This window comes from Artibeus jamaicensis, unplaced genomic scaffold (assembly GCF_021234435.1).
Source record: "Artibeus jamaicensis isolate MK-2021 breed Jamaican fruit bat unplaced genomic scaffold, CSHL_Jam_final contig_387, whole genome shotgun sequence".
Lineage (NCBI taxonomy): Eukaryota > Metazoa > Chordata > Mammalia > Chiroptera > Phyllostomidae > Artibeus > Artibeus jamaicensis.
In genome coordinates, this window is record NW_026521812.1 from 16,993,182 (window position 1) to 17,019,322 (window position 26,141).

Sequence of the window (26,141 nt, forward strand, 5' to 3'; positions counted from 1 at the left end):
TGCTATCAATTGCAGCACTCCTATGGACAGCAACACAAGGTGTTTGCTACTTATTTCTTGTTAGATTCTATGGGGAAGCGCTTTTGTAAACAAACAGTGGAGAAGCTGGCACAACTCAGAGGAAAACACAAATAAACCAAAAGGCCATTACACAAAGAGCTGCAACAATAACAGACAGAACAGTCAAAGAAGTGCAAAGACTCATGAGCTTTCTCAAGTAACATATGAGGAGACTGTAAGGCACAGGGGTGTTAGGTACAGCTTTAATAATAACGTGTTCATGGGCAATGGGTAAAAGGAAACATGATTCCAATACTATGATGAACGAATTGTTTCTCACCCAAATAACTTCATAGGAACAACATAGGATTGACTCTGAAAGGCCAAAGCAACCAGGGACAAGCTGGGGATGCAAACTGGCGTCTGGAGAAGAGGCCACGTGAAGAACCAGTGGAAGGTGAGCTTCGAGAAGCAGGCTCTCCTTACCGTAGTATGGACCCAGGGAAGCAGGTTTCACCTCAACAGGAGGAATCTCTAACAGAAAATGTGCCCTCGGAGCCAGATGCCAAATATTGGTGCTTGGCCCAGATGGAGCCTAGCTGGCTGAAGCTTTATATTTTCAGCACAGGTACAGAAGGCCAAAGCTAAACCTTCCATTTCAAAATTATGAATTTCATGCTTAACTTTTATAATACGTGCAAATAAATATTCTTTAATACTCTTCCAGATTTGATTTTTGATTCTACATCAAAAGGAAATAGTTCAGGAAAAAAAATTTTTTAAACAAGGGCTCAAATATTAATAGAAACATGGAATCCAGTTTGAGATAGAAGGAATGTCCATTTCAAGTCTTTTATTTGATAGGCTTGGACTCCGGGGCCACCCTGTTTTCTTTCTAAAACGGTGGTGAAGTAAGGATGACTCTAAGGCAGAACGCATTTCATAAGGATATCTATACACAAAAGGGGAATCGCTGTATCTTTTCACCAACAATAGTTACCTGGTATTTACTGAGAGAGCACTGCATGTTGGTCACTGTGCTTGACACATTACACACAGTATCACACTCACAACAATATGACTTTATCCCACTTTCAAATATGAGAAAATGAAAATTTACAAGGTTGATTAGCTTACCAAAATTATATAGCTAAGTCCGAACTCACATTCATCTCTTAAACATCACTCATTACCTAGCTAATTAAGTACACTGAAAATCCACATGACAAATTCTTATTATGATATTAATATATTAATGGTTATCAATTTTTATCTGAATAAAAGGCAAAGAAACAATTAGATCATTTTTTGTTTTTGTTTTTAATTAGATACATTTTATAAGCCCAAATGTTGATCCTCATGTTTGCTGATAAGTTCTACCTCACCTTTATGATGTGTAAAAAAACCCCAAAAAACAAAAGAGCAATCAGTGTGGCTCACAAGTAGCAAGACTAATCTGAATTTATCTCTGATAAAGTTTCCTGTCCCCCTGCTGGTAAGGATGTTAACAAACAAGGAGAACCTGACAGTCTGAAGGTTCTGGGAATACAACACAAACACAAACAAACACAGGGGTGGGCAAAAGTAGGTTTACAATTGTGAGTATGTGAAGCACCAGGTTTATTCTAGAATTTTTATTTATTAATTATGGTATCATTTTCCATACAAATATAAAGATATTCAGACAATATAGATGATTTTTAGCAACAGAAATATTTCCATTACAGGCAGTTCAGACTTGCCTGCTGCAGTCCAGCCTGTACACTTGGTGGTATTCTGTACAGCGAAGTGATCAAGACGTGGTTATTCTTATGTGAAGTTAATCAAACACATAAGAATCTTTTTGCATTAGACAGTGATTGCTGAAGCTCTTTCATCTTATATAGAAAGTATAAATCTGTCAGTGAGTGTTCATGAAGCACCTACTAAGTAGAAATTACTTGCACTTATAGCACCTCTTTCTTTCCTTCTCTTCCCTTTGAGTTGCCGCTTCCCTTCCCCTTCCGTGGAGCAGTGGGGGCAGTGGGGCCCCTTGTTGACTCATGGCTAACATTTGCTGAAGACCTCAGACGCTCTTCCTTGTTTTGTAGCTTGGAGCAAAGGTTTTGGGTGTTTGGGTCAAAGGTATAAATTCTTCCTAAACTAGAGAGGGAAGGGGAGGAATTGTTTATTTTCTTTCTTTTTTTAATTTAAGATACTGACTCTCAGAGTTGAATAATGTTAAATGGGTGGAAGCACATTACGTGTTTAAAGACTGGTTTCCCCTGCTATGAGCATTCAGCTCAGGAATTCAGAGACTCAGGTCTTGGCCTTAGTTCTAACATTAACTTGCTATGTATCAGTAATTTGGGGGAAGTCACTCTGAGGCCGTGGAGCCTCAGTTTCCTCACTTAAAATAAAGAGCTGGTATTAGATAATTTCTCAAGTTCCTCCCAGCTCTGGAATGCTAGGTCTTCCTTGTATTGATCTTTAAAATAAACAGGGATAACTACTAATGAGGGTCATGTAGAAGCCCCTCACAGAAGCCATCCCAAAGAAACCCTAAGAGCAGGTCCCTGGCACCTTCTCCGATTACTGGAATCCAGCAGACCTGTCACTTGCCCCTACACAGAACGATTCCTTCCAGCCGTTTTATACACCACAAGATCCTGGCAGTTCAGCTGTCAGGAATCCAGAGACCACTACATTTTTGGCAGCTTCACAGGTCTAAAGTCTTTCCTGTTTGATTTTATTCAAGACCCAATAAAGCAAAAGTACAAGCTTTCTGCACTGGGTGTTTATCCCCACGGCCACTGTCATTTTTATTCCTCCTGACTTAAATTTAGCTGTGTAACAAGGGTGACGAGTGTGATAGGGGGCGGCATACGTTTTCTCAAGATACAGCACCACCAACTCCTTCATCTCACCTACTGTCCCCTCACCTCTCACCCTTCATCTGAATTTCCCCCTCTTTCTATATCCACTGACAAAATGTTTCTTTTTCAAACCATCAGACATTAGTTCCTTGCATTGTGTGGCAATAACCTCACTTTTCAAGGAGAAAAAACCAACAACCAGTACTGCACAGAACAGTAAAAGACAAAAATAAAAAGATAAACTAAAAGAACACTGTTTTGCCTCAGGGAATGCTGGCTTTCCCTTGAAGAAAATTTGGTTAATAGGAAGAGAAGAAAATAAACACATACAGACTACTACCGCATGCCAGGAACTTTATATGCCTCACCTCACGTGACACCCGCTACAACCTTGGTGATGGATGTTACCGTACCTGCTCCCGGGGAAAAAGCCCTGTCATTGATTCAGAGGGATGCAATCATTTGCCCCTATTTAAACAGAACCCATTCAGTTTCCATTATACCATGCTGTTCACATTACTCTGACACTATTAAAACTAGTAAAAGAACAAACATGTATTTCATTCCTTGATTGAAATCAGTTTTTAAATCTCCTTATTTCAACAAAAGTGCTTCAGCAATTCAACAGAGAAAGGAAAAATATATCTTCCCAAAATGCAATTGCATGCATATAGCATGGTGTACAATCAAGTAATTATGTACTTCCTCTGAGTGGATACTAAGAAGCACTTAGAACTTAACTAAATAAATGCTACCTACCATTACTCCATTACTTCACTTGTGTAGCCTTCTGCATATGAATAGATTTTTGTACCCATCACCTATTAAGGATACAGTTCTATTAAAATCATTTTCTTCATCCTCAGAACATTTTTCCATAGCCAACTATAAATATTTACTCTCACTTGACAAGCAAGAGCCCTTTTAAAAGAGAGAAAAACAGTCTGCATAGTTGGTTTAAACTTCTGAACTTTATTTCATCCACAAGAACTATAGAGAATTCAGCAGTTTCATAAGCACAAGCCAACGCCATCCAGCATTCATTCATTCATCATTTATATGTTCATTCATGTGTTCTCCTTAATGTAAAAAGACTCTGAATCACTTGCACAAAATGCTTAGAAGTTAAGATAGAGGCATATAAAGAGAAAACAACACAACCAGAGGAAATCTGAATAAAATGTCAATCCTAAGAAGAAAAAAAAGTCAATACTAGGAAGAAAAAAAGTAAAGTGCAAACATATAGCAATACTGGGACTATTTACATGGGACAAATTGGACTTAAAGCTAACTGGCACTCAAAATCAGGGAAAAATATATATATACGTGATCAATTTCACAACTCTAATGGTCTATGAGAGAAGGAAATTTTAGTTAGTCAATCGAGGTAAAGCTTTTACCACAATGTACATCTAAAAACACTTCTCAAGAGTGAAGCTAAAGAAAAAGCAAAATTCAAGTAGAAAAGGTACTCCTAAACATCCCATTTCAACCAGATAGAATGAATCTTTGGGAAAATCCACTGTAATGATGAGTCAAGTGAAAGGTGAAGACCTTGCTATAAGTTGACTACATGCAAAGCTACAACTTCTCTCACACTTTAAACATCTGTTTGAATACAGTTAACATCTAATGTGTGACTCAATGTTTTACTTATCCATTGCCATACAAACCTAGACTTTATTTAAAATTACACAGATGCTTAATTTTAAACAAATAAAAATAAGATATAATGAAAACAACGTATTAGCTATGAAATGGACTTACGCCCTTAAATCAGAAATTGCACGTGACTCTTTAAAGAAACTATTGTAAGAAATACAATATGTACATATAAGCACCAAACCCATAAATCTATACTTTGGTGAAATATTATAAAGTAAGCAATCACGTAACTACTGACCAGGTCAAGAAGTAGACTGTTTCCAGGATCCCAGAAGACTGCCAACCCACCGTCCAGAGGTAATGATCTTCCTAATATTTACGGTACTTGTATCCTGGCATTTCTGATTTTATCGCTTAATTATGCTCTAGTTCACCACGCTCTAAATTTTATTATAGAAACTGAGTCACAGAGTATATATTTCTTGTGTCTGGCTTTTCCCTCTCTCTCACTATGCTTTTAAGGTTCATTCATGTTGTTGATATAGCTATAATTTGTTCATTTTCACTGAAGAACAGAATTCTACTGTGTGATCCAAAACTGCACTACTAATGACATTTGAGTTATCTCTAGTTTAGAGCTGTTATGAATGCCCCTAATAACATTCTGCATGGTGCACATTTTGGCAGGGAATGGCTGAGTCATAGAAAATGCTCATCTTTAATTGGACAGGATAATACTTAACAGTTTTCAAAACTAGCTCACGCAATTCACACTCCCACAAGCAGTTTAGAGGGTTCACGCTGGTATCACCAGACTCTTTAATTCCAATCGCTCCAGTGAATATATAGTTGCACCGCATTGGGATTTTAATTAACATTTTCCCAAGTATTAATCAGCGTAAGAACATTTTTTATATTAACAGTTATATTTCCTTGTTTGTGAACTGCCTGTTAAGACATTTGCTCATTTTTCTACTGGGCTGATGTCTTTAGTGGTTTATGGAACTTCTTTATACTTTGGCTATAAGTCCCTTTTTACAGTTTTATGTGTTCCAAATATATTTTCCTATTCCATAGCTTATATTTTCATTCTCTTAATGATTTTTTATGAACAGAGATATTTCATTGTAATGTCTGTCAAACTTATCAATTTTTTTTAAGATTAGGATTCTTTGTATCCTATTTAAGAAACCTTCCCTTACTTAAGGCCATGAAGATATTCTCATATTTTCTTCTGAAAGCTTTTCTGGTTTGCCTTTGACACTTATGTCTATAATCCAGGTGGAACTAATTTTTGTGTATGCTGTGGAGTAATAACTCTAGAAAAACTCAAGTGTTACAGTATTCTATCAGGACACCCAACTGCCGGGGCACCAGCTATAAAAGGCCGCTCTTTCCCCGGGGCTCTGCTGTACCGACTCTGCTGTCAAGGGTTTGTCTGTCTGTGCACAAACCTGTTTCTAGGGCCTCTGGTTCACTGATTTATCTCCCTGCTTTTGCATAAAAACCACACAGTTTTAATGATTGGGGCATTACAGTAAGTCTCAGTATCTTATACAGTAAGAGTGTCTTGGCTCTTTCCTGCATTTTACATTTCTATTACATTTTAGCATCAGCTTGAGTTCTATTTTTTAAAAACCTGTTAAAATTTTGATTGAAATGCCACTAAATTTATATGATGGGTTTGAAGACATGACATCTTTAAAATATTGAGTCTTTCAATCCATGAATATGTTATAGCTCTCCAAATATTTAGGTCTTCTTTTATTTTCTCTCCACAATATTTCATAGTTTTCTGCATAAAATACTTGCAAATTTATCCCTAGGTACTTGATATTTTGTGATGTTACTGCCAATTGTATTTTGAAAATTTCAGTTTCTGACTGTGCTGAGATCTGGATATACAACTGACTTTGGTATAATGACTAAAACTAGATAGAGCATAAATATTTGGAGACATCCCATAATGAGATTCAAGAAGTTCTCCTCTATTCCTTGTTTCCTAAGATTTTTAAAAATTACTAATGATTCTGAGTTTTACTAAGTGAGTTTTTCTGAATCTACTGACCTCATGACTCTTCTTGAATTTGCTGGTGTCATGAATTAAATTATTCTAATGTTTAGCCAATATTGCACCCTGGGCAGGGAGTGACTTTTATATATTTTTACATATTCTGAGTTTGCTGATGTTTTCATGATTCTTTTATATCTATACTACATTATACTCTTTTAAATAGTAATAAGTATTTAATGTTATGATATTTATCTGATATTTCTAGAGTTATTACTATTTTTTGTTATGGAAGTTTTTAGACACATGTAAATGCTCAGTAAAAAATCAAGATGGAAGCAGGATCAAAGGATAGTATAATCAACTGCTATGCCTACCACTCAGCTTTTATAGTTACCAATTTTTCATCTATATACCTCTGCTACGTCTCTGTTAGATTATCTTAAATTCAAGCATTTTACATTTTGCAATGATTTTCAGATGTAACTAGAAAATTTATATTGTTAAGGGGAAAAAGCTCATGAATATATTTTAACCCACTTTCTAATGAAACAGATGGAAGCCATTTATAGCATTTAGAGAGTGGTGAGTTTCAATCACAGAAATAATAAAGTCTAGATCTTACAGTGGCATCTGTCTCTGGGTATATTCCATCCAGTTTTCCCCTTCAAGTCTTTAACGCCCATGAATAAAAACATAGATAATTGAAAAGTATGTCATGAATGTTAAAAACACAAGAGAAACAGCAAAGGAACATAATCTGAGGCTAAACTTAATTATTTGTATTGAGAATTTTTTGGAAATGAAAAGCTTGTGTAATAAAAGACAATTTTATAGTCTTATGCACGAACTCATTCTGTGAGACACTACTTAGTACTTATATTGTAGCTATTCTACATATTATATTATATCAGAAACTGCATCGTAAATGAGAATTTCATACTCCAGTTGCAGTACTCTAGACATTTTCTAAGCACACATGGGTTCCAGTATTCAATTTGGTAAGAAAAAGAACTGTATTAAAATTATATCTAAAGTTCCCATTAACTTTCTAAAATCATGTGGGGTTAGAAAATGGTGTTTTGAAAAGGTTAAATGTGAAAAACACAGACTTATACCAAAGCAGTTTCTACTATTGTGTTGGTTTACTACCCAGCTACTATGGAAATACAGATAACCTTTGCTAGTATTTAATTCTTTAACAGATTTTTTTGTATATACACTTTCTTCTTAATATATCAATATTTTGAAACAAAATTGAAAACAAATGTGAGGAAAAGTTTAAGGTTTTGAATTAAAAATATTAGTTGAAGAAAATCAGTGTGTTATATAGAAAGATTTCACTGTTCTGTTTTTATTTTGTATGTCATCACTTAAAGTGAAAAGCCCTAAAAAGCACTGACAATTTTACACAATTCAGAGACTCTACCATTTATGAGTTGATAGAGAGGAAAAACAAGTATCAGAACCACTGAAGCAAACCAGAAAGGTAGCCGATAAAGGCTGACTGGGATTTCTTAACTTTCTCAAGTAATGTGAATGGCTCATGAACTTCTCTACCTTCCTACCAGCTGTGATCCTTCATAAATTGAGAATAGTTAATGGGGGTGGGGGGTTGTTCTGCAGAATACATACATTCTGTTATGCAAACATATTTTAAAATGTGTCTTGCAATGTCTTTTTTATGAAATTTATTGGGGTGATGTTGGTTAATGAGATTACATAGGTTTCAAGTGAATATTTCTATGACACATGCTCTGTAATAGTATTGTGTGTTCACCACCCAGAGTCAAATCATCTTCCGTCACCATATATTTGACCCCCTTTACCCTCTACTACTCTCTCAACCCCTCCTCCTGCTGGTAATCACCACATCATTGTCTGTGTCTATGAGTTTTTGAACAAACAAGAAAAACAAAAACTTGTGCAATATATTTTTTTTAAACTTTATCATATGAATTATCTATGTGTGTGTGTGTGCATGCACGTCACACACATGCACCCCCCCCACACAGTTAACTAGCAAACTACCATTTTCAAGCAATGTTTTAGTATTTCTATTCCAGGGAAAGAAGCAGGAGAAAGATGAAAGTTTACCAACAGAAAGGTAGGGATGGGACTCCCAGTTCAAATGGAAGGAATAAAAAGTATATCCAATAGAAGAGAGATGGACAGTTTCAATTACTTCTTGCCAGAATGCAAATTCCAAGGATATGAGGTGGTAAAAAACAGCATCTGCTAGTCTAACCCTAGACTTTCCAATCTAAGAAAAAAATGTGATGTGCCTCATTTTACCAGAACCGAGGTAGCTCTTTTCAGCACCTCGACAAGGCCCTCAGCTAGACAATGGCCCCTCTTTTTCCGGAACCTGAGAGCATGTTTTTTTCTTTCGCTGTTTGTAAGCCATGTACTCAGCTGTCTACCAATGGTTTCTCTATATTTTAAGTTCTTCTGGGCTGGAATGTCATTGTGTAGACTTTTTCCTGCATGACATCCGGCACACTCCATGTACCACAATGGCGATGATGAGAACATTACACACCATGTTTCCAAAGGTCATGTCAGGATATGTAGTAAGTGAATGATATTAAAAGTCAAGATCTTGATCACTGTCTACTTCTAAGTTAGCTGTGGCAATCCCATCTTCATTCTCCATCTCAAGTCCTTTAATGTCCTTTTCTAAAAGTTTACTACCATACCTCTGCTACTGTAACTATGTCCAATAACACCATTCTCAAAGCACATTAGTAAACAGCTACACAAGCTGTCGGTCCCTGTGTTGATCCTAAGCCCTCAATACACGGCAAAATACATCACTAAAATATGAAGGTAAGTATTCTTATTTATTTTAAAAAGTCAAACTAACCCCAGAGGAATAATCCCGATTTAAAAAACTGCTTTAAATCTTTAATTACAGTTGTTTTGCTTATATGTTCATTTCAAGAAATCAAATTGGAAGCTAACACATATCTACTTTAGAATGTGTTGTATTTAAAGTGTGCTGCATAACTTTGTTATGTGAATTAAATTATGGTTATGATTTCTTTGTTATTACAGATTCTCCAAAGGACATATTCCTTTTCTATTCTTGTAATCACATACATATTTCTAAAAAGGAATTTCAAGAACAATACTAAAATGTATAAGAAACATTATAAATGTTTGAGAAATTTGTTAACACTATGGTAAACCTGTGAGCAAAAAATAAGCTTATCTTGCTATTCATATCCATATTATACCTGTGCTATAATAATGTTTAGCATAGATCTAAGAGGATTTTAATGTACATGGTTTTCATATAATAAGTAGTTTTAAGAAAATATCTAAGGGAGAATGAATAAAAAAATATGATTCTGTTAACTTCTAAAGCATGGAGGTAAAATTAATGACCAGAAAAAAAATCTGTCTTAAAAAAAAAGAATACTTCTTATATACTACTTTAGTTTAAAAAAGTAAAAACTAAAAACAATAGAACATTTTAGAACACAGTAAAATAAATTAAATTTTCTATGACATATCTTAGCAATATCAATTAGTTAAGCTATAGAGGCAGAAATTATGGGGAAGTTGCAAAAAATAGCACAGATGAGAGAGAGTAAATGGCTTTCTTTCACTAAACCTACTATGTTTAAATCTATAGAATTCTTGCTCTTCCTCAAAACACTATAAATCCTGCAAATGCTTATTCATTAGAGTCCTACCCAATTCTTACTAGAAAACTAATTTTATGTTTCACCACAAACACTGAATAGGTATTTTCTAACAATTCATATATGAAGTGAGTATCTAGTTAGTAGGAAAAAGTTTAGGCAGAATGTGGAGTAGCTGAAAAAGTGAACAAACAAGTTCTGAAAAACCAACAAGCTTCTGGTCTGGATGAAGAAGGATGTAGAAAACCTTCCATCCTGCAGAAAGCTGTACAAATCCCCAGCTAAACCTCAACAACACCCATTTCTTTAAAACCATAGAACTGTGAACGTCCCCCCCCAGCCCCATGCAAAAAAAAAAAAAAAAAAAACCCAAGAAGGAATTGAATAGGAAGAGGCCACTTTCCTTTCTTGGCCCATCACTGAGCTGAGAGGCAACCTTATGGGAGAAGGGCAGTCTGCCAGGAGAAGACACCAGACAGACTCTGGTTTTATCTGTGGGCTCACTCACTGGTTTTAAATTGGGAGGGGCTCCAAAAGCAAAGATAATCTTCTTTGTTGGGTACAGGACCCATGCAGGAGCTCCCCTGTAGCAGAGCACTGGGGGAAATGGGTCTGCCACAATCAAAGCTGGGAACATGGCATTGGCTAAAATTTTAAAAAGCTGCCATAAGCCCAGTGTGGGATAGCGCATCAGTCTGAAATAGCTGATCACTGGACTAGAGGGGTCTCTGCACTCATGCACAAGGTGGTCCACAGGCCTCCAACAGGTACAGTAAGTTCCGTGACTTTAAGTCACATTAAATACAACCACCAATTTTCCCACAGCCTAATTGGTACAAACAAGAGTTAAGTCCGCCCTGGCGAGGTAGTTCACACCTGGTTAGAGTGTTGCCTCACCAAGGTTGTGGGTTTGCTCCCCTGCCAGGGCACATGCTAGAAGCAACCAATGAATGCATAAATAAGTGGAACAACAAAATTGATGTTTCCCTCTCTCTCCCCACTCTTCCTCTCTCTAAAACCAATCAAAAAGAAAAACACCAGAAGAAATATAAAATTTTTTTTTAAAACAAGAGTTAATCTCCTATGGCATTTCATCTACTTCATAAAGAAATAATGTTGAATAAAACGTTATTCGAGGACCTGCTATGTAGTCAAAACAAGCCGAGGGGCAGAAGGGGAGACCAGAGAGAGCCCCACCGGCAGTGCGGGTGTGCAGCGGGTGACGGGGGAGTGGGGGGTGAGATAGAAAGCCTCGCAACTTCCTTGGACTCCTGTTTTCTTTGAAAAAAGACCTTAAGCCAGTGAAGGAGGGACAATCCTCTAGGCCAGCAGTCCCCAACTTTTTTGGTACCAGGGATCAGTTTCATGGAAGACAATTTTTCCAGGGACCAGGATGGAGGGTTGGTTTTGGAATGATTCAAGGACATTACATTCAAGCTCAACTCCTGCTGTGGGCCCAGTTCCTAATAAGCACAACAGGTACTGGTCGATGGCCCAGGGGTTGGGGACCCCTGCTCTAGGCAGTGGGGTTCCAAGGAGTTGATCAGCAGTCATAGGAGGGGGAGAAGGTATCTGCAGGAGCCAGGTAGGAAGCCCCACCTATTTCCTCAGGCTCTCTGTGCTAATGAAGCAAGAGGCTTAAGCAGCTAGAGGAAGGGCAGCAAGTGTCTATAGGGTACCAGAAAGGACAAACTGTGGTTGGGGGAACTCTATTTCCTTGGGAAGAAGGACCAACAAGTTTTGTGCCTAAGATCAAATACCAATGCGATACAGAGGTCTCATTGCTGGGGGAGGGGTGGGAATCACCTGCCCAAGGCCATGGCAAGGAAAAGGCAGGGATGAGAGGCAGGAATGCTAAAAAAAATCTCTAAGATTCCAGTGTACATGGCCTTCCCAAAACTGAAGCTGAGCAAGAACAACAGAGAACCACACCCTCCCTCCACTGCCAAACATAAGCCCAGCACAGCATGTGAAGCAACGGCAGTCTTCTCCTGGGGAAAGAGCAGGAGTGTGGACACATACTCTGTCTGGGGTGCAGATGTGCAGGGACAGGTGAAGGCTGAGGTGCAGCAGTGATACTGACAAGATCTCTCCAGCACAGCAGCCCTGTGTACTGGGTGATGGCAGCGCAGGCTTGAGAAAGTCTGTGGTCCACTGACCATAGCAAACCCCCAGTCCAGCTCAGCTCCTGAACAGACTGATTCGATCCCACATACTTGTTAACAGAAGAGACAATCCCTCTCTGAAGTGTATGTGCCTTGGTGTCTAATGTTCACACAGCATGTAGCATTCAATAAAAAATGACTAGCATACATAAAACAAATATGCTGTAGGCAACCCATTGTTAAGAGACAGAGGAATCCAGAGAACCAGATTAAACAATGATCCAGATGCTGGAATGATCTGATAGGGACTTAAAAATACCTAGGATCAAAATGTTAAAAGGTGAATAACATGAATGAGTAAATGGGAAGTTTCAGCAGAGATGGAACTTATGGAAAAGGTAGAAATTTAAAAGAATATCAGAGATAGAATTTCTTTGATGGGCTTATTAGCTTCTGATTCACCTAAAGAAATATCAATGAACTTGAAGAAAGGTCAATAAAATTTACCCAAACTGAAACATGGAGGAAAAAATACTGTGGGGGGAGAGGAAACATAGTGTTCAAAAGCTGTAGGAAACTATCAAATGGTCTAAAATACATGTAATTGAAGTCCTAAAAAACAGACAGACCATGAGGCAGGAGAAATATTCAAAGACATATGACCAAGAATTTTCCAAAAAGTAATGAAAGATATGAAATACCGATCTATAAAACTCAGAGATAAATAACCAATACTTAATACACATTCAAACTATTAAAAAAGAAACTATACAGTGAAAATCATGAAGGCAGCTGGAGAAAATATATATAAATGATATAACTGCTTTTCTAAAATTAACCTATACTGTCAGAATAGTGTGACACATTGTTTTCCCAAGGTGAGAAAGTTCATATCTGAAGGACTGACCCCAAAGGAAAAAAGGAACTTTCTCAAATGTTCTATACCTTGATTGGCTTTGAAGGTTATACAAGTTTACACATATATCAGAACTCATCTAGCTGTATACAAAATATGTACCTTTTATTGTGGGTAAATTACATCTTAATAAAGTTAAAATTCTAAAGTCTATATGCTAAACTGATTCATTAATGTTTGAAACAATGAACAGATAATCTTGCCCATTGAAATATTCTGGATCCCTTATAAATGGTTATGGTGGTCATTCAGCAATGTGACCATTAGGAGATCAAAGCAGTTCATTAGAAAACCCAACTTTTTTGGGTGTATCTTTAAAATTACAAGACACCTACACTGTTCTAATGTGGCCTACATAGAGGACATAGGCAACAATATTACTAACCCAGTTAGACTGAACTAACCATCTGTTACTAGCAGGTTGCAAAGCAGGTGATAGAACTGGTGACTGAAAACTGAATATACCAAAAGCAAAATACAATCAAAATAGTTATGAGAGCTAGAAGCAGTCCAAATTTTATCTGGATAAAAATTCAATGTGGCTTTCATTAAGAACAAGAAGAAAAACAAACAAAAAACCTTACTGAAAATCATAAAGGGAAGAAGCCAGATCTTTAGTCTGTCTATTCCCCATACCAGTTGTGATTTTTATCATGAAAGCAAGCAAGAATAGGGAATACTTTATTCACTTGACATTTACACTCTAAATTGTATAATCAGTGGTGGAAAATATATTCAGTCTAGTCATGGGCATCCTTTGCGTTGAATACTTCATTGAACACACACATCACATTTTGTCTTGGGAGAGATGGATAGAATTAACACTGGAGAAGAGTCCTAGCACTGGTCAGAGCCTCCATCTGTAATGTTTCTTATAGAAGAATTCCAAAAAGTGCATTCTCCCCTGTTCTAAGCAGGGGAGTTTAGACCTGCTTCCAAAGAACAGATATTCAATGGAGAAAACTGGAAACTTTATCGGAGAGAAACCTGGCCAATGCTAGGTAGTTTGGGCAACCGAGGTTAACATCACCAGTGACTACACCAACAGCATATGTCCCTGATATGATGTGATGAGAATACTTTTTCATCTCTGTGAGAGTCTCTCTCCAAACCCACAACCCCAGTCTAGTCATGGGAAAAACATCAGAGAAACCCAAATGGAGGGACATTTTGCCAAATACTTGGCCAGTACTCCTCAAGACTGTCAAGGTCATGGGAAAGAGGAAAGACTGCAAAACGCCACAAACCAGAAGGCACTAACAATAAGGCGTGATGACTAAAGGCAGTGTGATCCTGGATGGAATCCTGGAACAGAACGAGGGGATTAGTTGAAAAACTGGTGGAATGCAGATCAAGTCTGGAGTTTAATTCACGGTAACATACCAATGTTGGTTTCTCAGTTTTGACAAATGTAACATGGCAACAGAAGATGTTAATATTAGAGGAAATGAGATGAGGGGTATACAGGATCTCTCCATATTATCTTTGTCATTTATTTGTAAATCTAGGTATTATTCCCCCCTCCAATTTATAAACCAACAACAAATAAACTAAAAACAAAAGTAATATGTCTAGCAAAAGAGATGACCTCGTGGGTCCTCCGATCTGTGTCTGGGTACGAGGAGCACACTGGCCCTCACACGTGTCCTTCCTGGCACCTTGGATGCAACCCTGCATGTGAATGAAGCTTACTGTGCAGAATGACTATCCCCTCGGACCACACCCCTGGAATACTCTTTTCTGTTGTCCGAAAGCACGCAGGTAGAAGACACCTTCTCTGTTTCCATTACCTCTCCACATCATCTGACCACCGCCCCAGGAGGGGGCGGGTGTTTCAGTTTCAGGTTGTTAAAGGCAAATGTACCAATATCTGCCTATTTTTGATCATGTTTTTAAAGTTTCAGTTGTGCAGACCTTTAAGACAGGCCTGACGTGTGTCTAGTGGTTGGTAATGAGCAGCCTCTCATACAGACACACAGTTTTTCACGCAGATGGACACAGCTAGGTGCTGTGGTTTTTACACTTACATAGTGTTTTTTAGTTATTTGTAATATATTGTGTTTAATCTATTCACATGATGAACCAACAGAAAAAAAGACAGAAGTCATAAGGGCCACAAATTTTGAACTTTAGCAAATTACTGGAGTATGTAAAATGACTAATTCTATAGGTCTACCCCCAAATAATTACATTAGTGAACTGTATGGTATTCATCTGGTCAAACAAACATCTCATGTAATAAATCAAGAAATCCCTGGTTTTTAAGGAAAAAAACGTTAAAATAAATAATATAAAGGTGATTTTAGTCTAAGTGGTTATCTACACCTGTAATGAGAGATTGCAGAAAAATGCTTACAAGAAGAATCCTGAAACATTCTTTCCTATCTCATCATTTAGGAACCAAACAGGAACAAAAGCAGATTTTCTAAAGGCCAAAATGCAAGAATCCTAAACATCCAGACATGAAAATGGTTTTGATTATTGTTGATGCCTTGACACATAAATATAATAAACACAAATTTCTCAACAAATAATTTTTCTCATATAAACATAATATATTACCTATTACATACAGAAAACTTTAAAAATCTTGTAAAGTATATTTTAATGATTATATTAAAGACTATAACTTGAATAATATATTGATCTAATAGAATTTTTTAACTTAAAGTACATCATGTGCCATATAAAATGTCAAAATGACTGGCAACATTTCTATGAGGAAATCATGGAATCATATTACTTTGGAAAGGGTTCACTAATTCACAAAAGGTTAAGAAATGTTCAATTAGTTTATAATTGCCTTGATTTACAGATGGAAAAAAACTGAAGCCCAACATTTGTTTTCATTCCTACAGCGTTTGGATAAAAGTGACAGTTTTCGGGCAAAAACCTAGCTCTCTTCCCCACAGTCTTTCCACAACAAAACTTCTTTCAGATATTGCAGCCTTTGTCTGGCTGGCTATCCATCAACAAAATCCTCAGCACTAAGCAAAGGAAGTGTGAAAACTCTCATACTTGGATTTCTCTGTGTGTAAAAACTGGATTTAAAGGCAACTCTTTAAGCACATCTTGACTATCAAAACGCATGACTTAGAGATTACGCATTCATACATACTGTTGTCTCAACATAGCCCCACTGTTCTTTCCATGGGAGTAAAGTTCTAGAATAATCTTTAAAATCAGAGGTAGACAACAGCAGGGAAAAGCAGAGGGTACAGTGGATTGTCATGCGAAAACGAAGCCAAATGAAACGTGGAGTCAACTGTCTTCCTGCTTGTCTCCCTCTCTCTGCCCTATTCCAGATCCCCCCCAACAAAGCTAGTTCTCAAGTTATATGAGATTATAATTTAAACAAGTACTTTGTAAGTACAGGCCTGAAACCTGGTTATTATTATGATAATAATCTTCTTTACTGCCACTAACACTTGCCACAGCATAATAACTTGTTTTAGAGAGTTATTCCAAATTTCTGATAACCAGACTGTAAATGACCTTTTGGAACAGTGTCTACTTGTAATTCCTGGTCTCAAACCCCATTAACAAAATATTGTTCTAAGCCAGAGCAAAAAACCCACACATTTATTTGATTTTATGACTTGTACTCTTGTAAAATAATACTCTTGGCAAATAATTAACAAAAAGATCAAGTAGTTAAAACATTAAAATATGCAAAAGTCATAATGGTGGTGACAATAAGGTTAATAGTTCATTACACATTTATTAATTGGTTCAATAATTGTTTATGGGACACCTACTATGGGTCAAGTATTGTGCTGAAGATCAAAGAAAAACATGTATGTTCACTCCTTTTAAGGATGATATACGCCAGTAAAGAGACAGACCTGAGAACCAAGTTCAAAGAGGAGTGGTATGGTAATAACAAGTGAAAAGGAGGCCATGGGAGATGAAAACAGAGTCAATCGCAGAATTACAAGGGACAGAATGGATGCCAGGAAAGTCCTCAGAGAGGGGTGACACCTGAGCTGGAATTTGAAAGGTAAGTTGGCCTTGGTAGATGAGCATGGGATATTCAGGGGGCAGGATGAGAAGTGTAACATCTTCCAAGCTGATTAACTGGGGCACAATATTCTTTGAAGTTCACTGGAAAAGAGCAAGCAAGCTGTCTGGTACGGCTGGATTTGAGAAAGTGAGGTTCAGCAAAAGCCAGGGCTTTGGCTACTGCTAAGAAATATGACTCTATTCACAAATAGTTCTTAACTGCTTCTGAACAAAGATTCTTTCCAGATATTAAAGGTAATTTAAAAACTCAATGGCTAAAATTTATTGCTCACTTTACAAATTGGTACTCTATATACGTTTCTCATTTAACATTATATTCTCAACAACCCTGGAAATAGAATGATTTAATTGTTTCTGAACATAAACCTTTTTCAGATTTTGAAGATAACGATAACAACAAAATAACTACAGTGTATTTATTCTTTACCATGAACCAGGCACTGTATATACATTTCTTATTTGATTCTGTATTCACAACCATTGTAGGAATAGAAATCATTTCTATCAAATATGGCAGCTAGGTGATTAGCTCCAAAGCACACCAATTAAGTGGGAGGATGGACTTCAAACCTAGTTTAACCTAAGCCGGTCCTCTGGGAATCCTCCCTTTGAATTAAGAAAAACAGTGCATTCACATACACGATTATTTTCTTCTCATTCAGGTCACACACTTCATTCATGGGTGGAGGGATGCGATAATCTCCTTTGATTCCATATCCTCCTCTAGCTTCACTCCCTTTCTCCACTTCAAGTAAAACCAACACAAGTTGTGCACACTGTCCACATCCCCTGCCTTACTTCCCACTGTCCTTCCCAACTTCTCTCCTCAGTGGGACTAGCAATCTGCTGTGGACAATGTTGGCCACAGCCTCCATATTGCTTTTCCAAAGGCCCAGTCACTGTCCTCATAGTTCCTGACATCTCATTGGCGATTACTTTTTTTCTGAGCCCTAGGACACCACTCTCCCCCATTTCTTATTGTTTTCTTTTTTTTCCTTTATCTTATCTGACCTTCTTCTCAATGCCTCTGCCAGGAGGAACTCTAAATGTTGGATTGTCCTTTTCTCATCCTGGGAGTCTCTTCTTTTCATGGAGTTTAATACCATGTATGTACTGATAATCAAGAGGTTTTTAAAGAAAGATTTTATTTATTTACTTTTAGAGAGAGGAGAAGGGAGAGAGAGAGGGAAGGAAACTGATGTAAGAGAGGAACATTGATTGGTTGCCTCTTGTATGCAGCCCAACAGGCGACCGAACCCTCAATCTAGGTATGTGCCCTAACCGGGAATCGAACCTGACTGGGAATCTAAATCACTCTGGGGGACAACGCCCAACTCTCTTAGCCCCACAGGTCAGAGCAAGAGATTTTTATACGAAACTCCAACTACCTGTGTACTCAACATCCCCTTTAGACAGCAAATGGCTATGTCACACTTATTAGAACACTTCATTCCTCTTGTTGTATCCATTTTAGAAAATTTCTCAAAGGAAAAAAACAGAGCAGGTACGATAGGCTTCCTCAAAGCTAACAGAGGTCATGCACTACTATATATATGTAGTAGAAATAGCTAAAAACTTCAAAAGTCTGGTTTAGATACGTATTTCCTTACCACACATTCTTTCATATAGGACTTAGGATGTCTATGATATGATAGTTAGGTAACTACTTTGCTTACTGGAACTTGCAAAAGTGGAACTTTAATAAGCAATGGATATATAATCTTAAACCAGAAATGGTAACATATTTTTATTTTTTAAGCGTTGAGGAAATTAACCTCTTGCTGACAGTGGAGAACTATGCAATATGAACTAAGAGTATAACTAGAAAGAATGGACAAAGTTGTGAAAAATATATAGAAATATATAAAGGCACTGGAGAGCCAAAAAGTCAGCGAAAAGTCAGTTAAGGAGACAAGATGAGGAAGACAGAAATCCACCGAGGCACGCCTGAAATCTGGGGCCTCTTTCTGAATTAGGGGCAATGCCAACTCTAAATGGGGTAAAAGAGGAAGCCTCAAGAAGCTTGGGGCACAAAAAATAATGTCATAGGCAGGTTGGAGGCTAGAAACCCTCCATGATTTGTGTGGCGACTCAAAGAGTTACACTATAGGAGTAAGTGTGAGCAGTACAGTTCTCCACGGCCTGACGTACAACCTCAGATCACCTCTCGCTTTGAAAATGAAGAAAAGGCGGCCCAAATTGCTGGTGCCCTAGCTGCTTGCCTGAAGCAAAGGTAAATTCTCTCTGAAAAAAGGTAACATCATACTAGGCCTCAAAAATTTTCAATTACTGTTAAAAAAGTAGAATAGCTGATATCAATTAAAAACAGTATATAAAGACGTGATATAGTATGAAAACAAAATAAAAGCAAATACCACGGGAGGGAAAAAGAGATGACAAAACCCAATGCATAAGGGATCCTATGGCACAATGAAGCTATAGTTTTTATCTGTGCATTATAAATGCAAAGAGCTACAAATTAAAAATCAAGATTTTCTCCCCCCTGGGGACTATAAAATATAAAAGGAACTGAATGGAATTCTAGATCTAAAAAATACAGTAATCAAAATTAGGACTTTAAAAGGATAGACTTAAAAACAGATTAGACACAGCTAAAGAAAGAATTAGGAAAGAGGTTAGAAGTCAGATCAGAAGAAAACTAACAACAAAAGAGAGAATATTGAAAAAGGGGTAAGAGTTATAAAGAATCAGTAAATATGTCTTCTAAAACACATGTAAATGAAATTCTAGAAAGAGAAGAAAAATGACGAAAACAATATTTTTAGAGATATTGACTCAGAATTTTTCAAAAATTAATCAGTGGTGTACACACACATTTAAATCCCATAGGAGGTAAAAAAAGAAAAGAAACTATGCAAAGAAACATTATAATAAAAAATCTAAAAATCAAAGGCAGAGAAATTTTTCAATGTAGTCTGAACAAAACAGATTATGTTTTAAAGAACAATTAGACTGACAAGTAACTTCTCAACATAAAATAGAAAGTAGAGGACTTCTGCCAAGATGGAGGTGTAGGTGGAAGCACTGCACCTTCTACCACAACTAGGTTTAAAAACAACAAAGTTTTAGCAACAAAAACGCAGCCAAACCACAGAAAATTGAACTACATGGAAGTCTGACAACAACGAACCCTTCAGCCAAACTGGTAAGAGGGGCAGAGCCAGCAGCAGAGCGGGGTCAGGCAGGAAAGATCACCGGACCCACCTGGGAGCGAGACCCAGGTGCCCCAGAAGCCGTGGGCGGATCCCAGGTGTGGAGAAGCAGGAGGACCCACTGAGGGCTGATCGCAGTCACACATTAGCAGGCAGATAAACTGGTGAAGGAGCGAGCAGTGAGATGGACTGCACAGGCCCCAGCTGCAGAAAGCGGCAGAGGGGACCACCATTGTCTCTCTCTGACCTCGCCCCCACATACAGCGTCACAAACCAGCGAGCTGGGTGGCCCCACCCTGGTGAACAACTAAGTCTCCACTCCTCATACATAACAGGCACAAACAGACCAAAACATTATGGCTCAAGAAGAACAGCTCAAAGCCCCAGAGCCAATACTTCTAAGCAATAAAAAGACAGCCAACCTATCAGATGCACAGTTCAAAACACTGGTGATCAGGATGTTCACAGAACTGGTTGATTTTAGTCACAAATTAGAGGAACATATGGAAGCTAAACTAATTGAAATGAATGGAAATACACAGGAAACCAATAGTAATGGAAAGGAAACTGGGACTCAAATCAAAGGAGTGGACCAGAAGGAGGAAAAAAATGACCAAACAGAAAAGGATGAAGAAACAAGAATTCAAAAAAATGAGGAGCGACTTAGGAACTTCCAGGACATCTTTAAACGTTCCAACATCCGAATTATAGGGCTACCAGAAGGGGAAGAGGAACAGCCACGAGTGGAAACCTTATTTGAACAAATAATAAAGGAGAACTTCCCCAATCTGGCAAAGGAAATAGACTTCCAGGAAATCCAGGAAGCTCAGAGGGTCCCTAAGAAGTTGGACCCAAGAAGGAACACACCAAGGCACATCATAATGACATTAGCCAAGATTAAAATGAAGGAGAGAATCCTAGAAGCAGAAAGAGATAAGGGGACAGTCATCTACAAAGGAGTTCCCATCAGACTGTCAGCGGATTTCTCAAAAGACACCTTACAGGCAAGAAAGGGCTGGAAAGAGGTATTTCAAGTCATGAAATCCAAAGACCTACAACCAAGATTGATCTATCCAGCAAAGCTTTCATTTAGAATGGAAGGGCAGATAAAGTGCTTCTCAGATAAGATCAAATTCAAGGAGTTCATCATCACCAAGCCATTATTATATGAAATGTTAAAGGGCGTTACCTAAGAAAAAGAAGATAAAAAAGATGAACAGTGAAAGGACAGCAAACTCACAGTTATTAAGAACCAAACCTAAAACAAAAGGACAGGTAGATCAGGAGTGGAGCCACAGAAATGGAGATGGCATGGAGGGTTAGCAACAGGGAAGTGAGAGAAGGAGAAGGGGGGAGAAGGTACAGAGAATAAGTAGCATAGACGGTAGGTAGAAAATAGATAGGGGGGAGGGCAAGAATAGTATGGGAAATACAGAATCTAAAGAACTTGAGACACATGGTCATAAACTAAAGGGGGGGATGGTGGTGGAGGGGTGTGCAGGGTAGAGGGGAATGAAGGGGGAAATAGAAAAACTGTAATGGCATAATCAATAAAATATATTTTTAAAAAAAAGAAAAAACCCTATAATCCCTGTATTACATTACATTAAAAAAAGTAGAAGATAATACAAGAAATAACCATTAACCTAGACTTTTGCCCCTACAGAAAATATCCTTCAAGAATGAAGGTGAAATAAGAACATTTTTAGAAAACCAACACCAGATACATAGAGTAATTTTATTACATTTCAGTTGAGCTAAATAGTCACATGTATTCATTTCAACTTGGAGACTACGCAAGGTAATTTCCCAACAATGGTCACAGGTTTTGTCTTTTCTAAGAAAGGTCTACCTTTCAAGACACTGAGGACAAGTATTGTTTAAAAACAATTCGAATCAGTTTAGAAACTGACGGGAGGCAGAGGGGTTAAGAAGGAGGCAAGAGTAACGCACAGCAACTGACGACAGGCTTGAATTTCATCACGTAAAATCTGCACAATTATTCAAGATCAACACTATTTATTTTTATTACCTTAAAAATTATTCCACATGAACTGATTTTATAAACGTGTTTAGAATACATTGCTTTTACATCTGATATATTTTATTATACATACACAAATCATTGGTGATAAAAGCCTATAAAAGATGACTCTAAAGCAGCTAAATGCTCTAAACAGTTTGAGCGTGATTTAATTTTCTTGAGGGCAAGGGAAATTTCTTAACCATCCTATAACTCCTATAGCACACCTCACACACAACTCTGCACACAGTGAGTGCCCCCAAATAATTTACTTAATGACTGAAATTCTAAAAGATATGACACACAAGATACTTCATCAGCTCACTTCCAAATGAGAATAATTTTTTCTCATTTCAAGTTTGTGAAATAAAATTATTCTCATTTCAAGGTTAGAACTAGTATATTTAAGAATTTCAGTCCTTTCGACTTTAAATAAAAACCACTCTGACGAAATTGCCTTCAGGAAAATCATTTTCATTTTTTACATGTATTTAAGTAAGTACTAGATATAAGATAAAAAGGAAGCCCCTTTGGAAATTTAGAAATTTCTCATGGATTTAGATTATAAATGAATTACTTTCCAAATATGTTACTGAGCTGCTTTTAAGAGTGCTTTCTACTTATCAGCATGTAGAAAAGGCTACCAGTATTACATGTACTCCAGGGATCATGAAGAAAATACAGGACATAGCTATGGCACAACGATTCATTCAGCAAGTTGGTAAATTAATTATTTACATGATATTAAAAGTCATAAATGTAGTAATGATGCTGAAGAAGTGTCCAATAATTAGGATATTCTATAATTCATAGTCTATTTTGGCTTTGAGGAAATAAACAAAAGAATGGGTAGAAAAATCAATAATCATGTATGTATAAATTGTCTAATCTGGGTAATTAGGAAAAAGCATGTGAATAAAAGAAAAAATAGGATTGATGAATTAATACAAAGTCTCTTTTTTCTCTTTAAAGAAAAGGGTTATGTTTCTCTGGTTTTCAATAAGAACACACACACAGCTCAGTCCATTTTAAAAATGAAAAGAAACTAAAAATCAATAAAGGTATAAAAAAGTCACATATAATTGTCTATTTTTAAAAATATCATTGATCTTTAAAATGTAAAAACTGGTCTTCTGTGTAACTTCCTAATATTGCTAGTTAGTAGGTAGATATGAAGTAATTTTCCTCCTAAAATGCACATATCTCTTAAATTTATTAGTTGAAACTACTGAAAGATTTGTTTCTCGAGCCATCCCAATCACAACTGTTCTTGCCAAGGTGTCATTCCATTCTTGCATTAACAAATGGGATCAAGTAAATGGAATTCCCCACCCCCATTCATGTCTCAAAAAGTCACTGACTACTGGAAAACAACAGAAATTTATTTTCTTCTGGAAATGAATCAGAAGGCAGATCATCATTTGGTAGCCAGCATATGATTCAGCACAGCTTTGTAGGAAAAAAGTCTAAAGTTGAAAAACGACCCCAGAAGGGCTCTGGAAGTAGTGGACTTTTTCCCCTTCCTGGAATCACTACCGGCAGCACCTATGAACTTCTGACTGTGCGTAACTGAAGAACCCACCACGATGACGAAGTAGTGACTTCTAAAGAGCAGCCAACAAGCACTTAGGGACCAGCAAATACAGGTAGGAGAAATGCAAATGTGTGACAATAGGTTTATGTGGCCACGGATGTGCTTAAATGAAAACCAGGGCATGGACATGGACTGTGGCTATTTAAACAATTGCTCAGAAGAGGTAAAATATATTTACAGAAAATGATACTTTTTCTGTGTCTCATGAGATTGTGTTTTGTAGTTTTTTGTCTTCACTAAGCAATGGTTACATATAAAGCAAATGATTTATAAACTCAATTTTTTTTTGCATATGAAGAGATGTTAGAGTGGGTGATTTAAACAGGAGTAGGAAAGTATCCACATAGATGCCCAAAAACTTAGAAGCCAACGCCTGCAATTTCATGTACCTACAAAAGATCATTTAAAGAATCCCAGATCGGCACTCACTTTTATAACACTGATGTCTCCCATCGATGGGAGACAATCGCTCCCGACAATTATAGAATTATTATATAATAAAAACTGTAGTAGAGAACTCTGTACTTATTCCAGCTATTAAACTAGAAAGTTCTTGGAAGTTTAGAGGAATTGACTTCTTTGGAGCTCAGGTTGCCAATATGTGATGCTTTTACTCTCTAAAAAGGGAACATTTCAAATAGAAGATGAGAAGAAAAGACTGGGAAGTACCAAAAAACTGAATTGAAATCTGTGCTTTTCATTTCTCTGAATGCTCTTGTAACTTGTGGAAGGCCTTTTGTTTTTATAGTTTGAGAAAGTTGTACATCTGTTAGTGGTCAAAAGGATGGACTAATGAAGAACTCCAAGGCTTTCAGAAGGAGCCTCAGTCAGGGTGGCCACCGGTCTTTGTCAATGTTTATGATTTCCCTCTCAGAGCCTCTGAACTAAAGTGTGCTTTCCTCTTCCCACCAATTTCCAATATGTCACCATTCTGTTTGATTTGTTTCCTTAAAAAAAAAATGAACCCAAATTTGGAGAGTATAGGGACATACCCTGTCTTGTGTTTTCATGCAATTTTCTGTTATGCTCTACTGAAAAAGATTAATGTACAAAAATGCAGTTTTATATATACTTGATCTCCCTTTGGGCTCAAATCTCTTCAACAATTCATGTTAATTACTTTTCAAATCTAAAAAAAATGGTTTCATTTTAAGACTTCCGCACTGGTTTTTGGCAGACAGCTTTTTCAACATAGTTTCAACTCTTTGAACCCGTCCCGGTAGTTCATTTCTCACCGTCTGAGCTTCCAAGTTAGCAGTGGCCAAAGGACAGAAACCAGAGTGGAAGCCCATAAAAGTTATTTGTCTAGGGTTCCACTACACAGGTTATAGTAACAACTGTCTGGTCCCACACAATTTGACAGTTTTACAGAAACTTAGAGCACTGCAATAAATTTAAAAGATTGGGGGGAGGGAAGGACCTTCATTTTACACCAAGGTAATCAAGAAAGCATGAGATTGGGGGAAAGAGGCAAACTACCTGGGACAGAAAATATTTGGGACACACACCAGTTTTGTTTTGTTTTCCCTGTTCCTACCCCAAACAACCCGGGTAATGCAGCCCCAGGCGAATCTGCTCCCTCTGCTCCTGTCTTGTTTGTTTGGAGGGGAATTAGTGCTATGGAGCATACTTTGGCAAAGAGAAATCCAAACACTAAATAAACTGTGGTGAGGAAAGATGCGGCAACCCATCTTCCCAGGGAGTAAATGGTTCCTCCATGGACCAGGAGCTAGTGGCCTAACTGGAGCCCTGAGGGGAACATAAAGCACTGTGTCCACAGTTGTGTTGTGATAACCAGTGGGCTGGGGGTGGGGAAAGGACTTGAAGCACAGTTGGCATCATCTAATCTTTATTATCTTGTCTTTGATAGTTTTCAAAGGTAATCTCCTTCAAGATACACTGAATTGTAAAAGCAAATGTTATGAAAGTGTCATAAAAATATCGGCAGTGTCACCAACCTGACTTCTCCTGCCCCGCCCCCTTCTACTGTATCTTTTAAGGCAACTCTAAATTGCCACTGCCCACAGAAGGCTTCCTTATGTCCTCCTCATCCATTCCTATGAGAAAATGTTAACTGCCCCTCCCTTAGTTTACCCGTCTTCTTCTTCTTCTTCTTTTTTTTTTTTTTAAGATTTAATGTATTTATCTTTAGAGGGGAAGGGAAGGCGAGAAAGAGAGAAATATCA

The 26,141-nt window shown here is 37.4% G+C and overlaps 2 protein-coding genes across 5 annotated transcripts in view; one reads left to right on the forward strand and one right to left on the reverse strand.

The window, feature by feature from the left end:
• The window catches only part of NT5DC1 (5'-nucleotidase domain containing 1), a 118,059-nt gene that overhangs the window by 43,476 nt on the left and 48,442 nt on the right, over positions 1–26,141 (reverse strand). The gene's annotated exons all lie outside the window — the stretch shown is intronic.
• Positions 23,731–26,141, forward strand: part of COL10A1 (collagen type X alpha 1 chain) — a 35,123-nt gene continuing 32,712 nt past the window's right edge. For both annotated transcript variants that reach the window (XM_037158084.2, XM_037158082.2), the window contains exon 1: positions 23,731–24,007. The gene's annotated coding sequence lies outside the window, so the exon portion shown is untranslated. The remainder of the gene's footprint in view (positions 24,008–26,141) is intronic.